This window comes from Sphaeramia orbicularis, chromosome 24, assembly GCF_902148855.1.
Source record: "Sphaeramia orbicularis chromosome 24, fSphaOr1.1, whole genome shotgun sequence".
In the NCBI taxonomy this organism is placed as follows: domain Eukaryota; kingdom Metazoa; phylum Chordata; class Actinopteri; order Kurtiformes; family Apogonidae; genus Sphaeramia; species Sphaeramia orbicularis.
Window position 1 is genome coordinate 7831785 of NC_043979.1, and position 3266 is coordinate 7835050.

The following is a 3266-nucleotide window of genomic DNA, read 5'->3' on the forward strand; positions in this document are numbered from 1 at the left end:
TGGTGTGTTGATACCAAAGATATTTCCACCGATGCACCCTCCATCTCAGCTGACACCCTAACGCTGTCCACTAGTGCTCCTGTCATTATTGATGAAGAGACTCTCACCCCTCCAGTGGAACTTCTGCTATCTCCAGCGGCAACACCCATCACTTGCTGATCTGTCCCACTGCCAGTGCTAGTGCTGACACTCATTTGTCCTCACCAATATCTCCAGTGTGTCTCATGGTCTCAATCAGCCCAGTGCATCTGGCAGTAGTTTGTCCAGCACGTCCTACAGGTATATCTTTTTAAAATGTTCTGGTCTCTTTTAATGGTCCGGAATTCATAACTATTGGCCATATTTACAGTCTAATTTTTGTATTACAATAGATGTTCTTTACTTGATACTGTGATTCTCTAGTAACGCACTGTCCGTTGGCGTTATTAGACCATCAACATCTTCGTCCTGTGAAACTGTCATATCATATTTGTAGCTCTATGTCATTAAAATGATACTGTTTTATTTTGTAGTGCATACCTCGACCTATTTGAGGAAGAATACCACTCTGATGACCCTGATCTCCAGGAAGCCATTTCAAGGTCTTTGGATTGCAGAGTAAATGAGAGGTTAGTAGAAGATGTATATAAAGTGTAATTTATTTAAATTGTATTGCAGTATAAAACTTTGTGTGGACTAGTACAAAGATTAACTAGACAGCTGCAAGGTAACTATGATTAGCAAGCAGAATTTTAAGCATATGAGTGTTAAATGACAAAAAACAACTTTTTCATATATGAAAAAGACCATTGAAGCAAAGATGACAGTGAGTCGTCACTTGGTCCCTTAAAAGCAGGCTGCAACCCAAGTTGGTCAGAAATATCTTTATGTATACCTTTTTTTTTCTTATGAGATATGCATTCATTTCTGAAGTCATATTATCAACATTTATTTTAAAGCCATGGTATAAAATTTCTCAGTGACAATTATCCATGCTATGATAAATTTTATGATATGCACATGTGTGATTTGTATCAGTGTTGTAATGATTGCATTGCTCTTCACACTTTTTGTGATAAATTACTAGATAAGGTAATTCAAGATAAACAAGAGAAAGTAAAACTCTGACCTTTTTCTATCACAAATGTTTTTGTAAAACTTTCATAAACATTGCTTACAATCTTAGGAATATTATATTATAGCTCAGTGGGCGAGTTAATATCATTTGCACTAACTACATTGTGTTATGAAAATTTCAGTGATTCAAGGATGGCTTTAGAGACAATTGCCGAACAGATTTCTTCAAGGGTCATTGATGCCTGCACTGTACACTTCAATATCATAAGAAGAAATGTGTGGGATGGTGCATCCAGAGCAGATCAAATTTTTCACCTGAGAAGAAGGTGGATGTGAAGATTACAGATGACTACGGAACATCTGAGGGTGCTGTGGACAATGGAGGACCTACTCTGGAGTTTTTCTGACTTTGTCTTCATGAAATTAAGGACAAAATTGGCATATTTGAGGGTCCACCTAATGCAAAAGTCCTCACATGCAACGCTAAAGGTACTTATGAATAAATTAGTTTATATTGCTGCAAGAGGACTATTGCATTTCTTTTGGCTTAATGGATACATTGCATCTTAAGATTTGTGAGGAAATGTAAATACTTTGGAGTTTTCTATTATACTGACACTGGGAAAGGAGCTTTGGCATAAAAATTAACCAGCTTTTTGTACATGTGACTTTTTTTTTTTTTTGGATGTAACCACTTTTTGTGATGTTTTTTCATTTGATAACAGGATGAAAGACAATGGATACTTCTATGCTGGTCAGATCATGGCAATGTCAATTGCCTATGGGGGACAGAGTCCATGTTTCCTGTCTGAACTCTTGTACGAGTGTCTTCAAAAGGGTCCAGACAATGTAAAGGTCACAGCTGAACATCTTACTGATGAAGAAACAAGGTCACAGGTGTTGTCGGTGAGCACATTTTTCTGATTCTATTGAATTTCTAATGCAGTTATTTTGCCTGTACACATTAACATGCAAGGTAAACGGTAAAGCTAATAGTTGTTGAAGCTTCTAATAATGGGGTCAACGAAAAATCACTACCTTCCTATCCTTTTGTTTTTAGATCTTACAGGCTGAGACTGAAACGCAACTGCAAGATGCCGTTGCACAAGCCGCCAGCTTGATCAGCCTTGCTGGTCACAACGTTCGCATAACACTTGCAAACAAACAAGAGACTGCTTTGGACTTGGCTCACTGGTATGTCCTTCAGCGGACCCGTGCACATTTTGAAAGGTATGTTCATGTCTGAGCACATAATGGTACATTGGCAAAAAACAAACGATTGTCAGTTGTAGTAAAATGGTAGAAATGGAAAAGATGAGAGAAAATCAAATACAAGGAAAAAGCTTAAGTTTTGTACAAAGAATGCTACTGCAGTGTATATAAAAGATTCAAGATATAATTTTCTATAACACCAGTCCAAGCAGACATATAATTTTCTGCAATTCATTGAGGAACTTACTAAATTAAACATGGACAAAACTTGCATCACAGGTTTCTAGTCACAAACACATTACGATTTATTTTCTTTTGACTAGGTTCAGAGACGGCCTAAAATCTCTAGGTGTCCAAGATGCTCTCCAGAGAAACCCTATACAGATGAAGTGTCTTTTTGTGAAGGCTGAAAAGGCTTTAACAGCGACAGATGTGGAGAATCTCGTCCAGATCATTCATTCTGAAAGGGGAAGTAATGCATTCCAACGAGAATGCCGGGCCCTGGCTTTCTGGCAAGACTACCTCCAGGATGCTGAATGTAAGTTTTCAATTTGCAGTGTTTCAATGTAAGACATTGTTTAGGCTGAAGCTCCAAAGGGGGCAGAGCCATGTTGATTTTGTGTTTACTGTTGTCTGCTGAGGCTATTATTTCCATGAGCTGGAATTAACTTCTGTCTTCCAAGTTCAGGTGTGGTGATGTCCGATTCTTTCTTCCCTGTCCTGTTCTACAAAAACACCCTAAAGATTTTTTTTTCTTAATAAGTGCACTTATTAATATTGTGCTGAAACCAGATGTGGTTTTCATTTTGGATGTCATAATGTAAGAGTAGTTTCTTTCTTTCTTTTTTTTTTTTTTAAAGCTTACATGAAAGCAAAATGTGCTTTACTTACAAGTCTGTTCTAGCTGTTCTCCAATTTATCTTTATCCACATAGTCTTTATTTACACATTACTTCTGATCATCAGTAATCTCATTGTGTAATATTATGTGAAAGCACC

At 37.3% G+C, this 3266-nt stretch overlaps 1 long non-coding RNA gene across 1 annotated transcript; it reads left to right on the forward strand.

Moving 5' to 3' along the window:
* Positions 1-235: 235 nt before the first annotated feature.
* LOC115414605 (uncharacterized) lies at positions 236-1371 on the forward strand. The gene is made up of 3 exons (XR_003934683.1): positions 236-279; positions 513-608; positions 1239-1371. It is a non-coding gene; the product is annotated as an uncharacterized LOC115414605 (long non-coding RNA).
* Positions 1372-3266: the final 1895 nt, after the last annotated feature.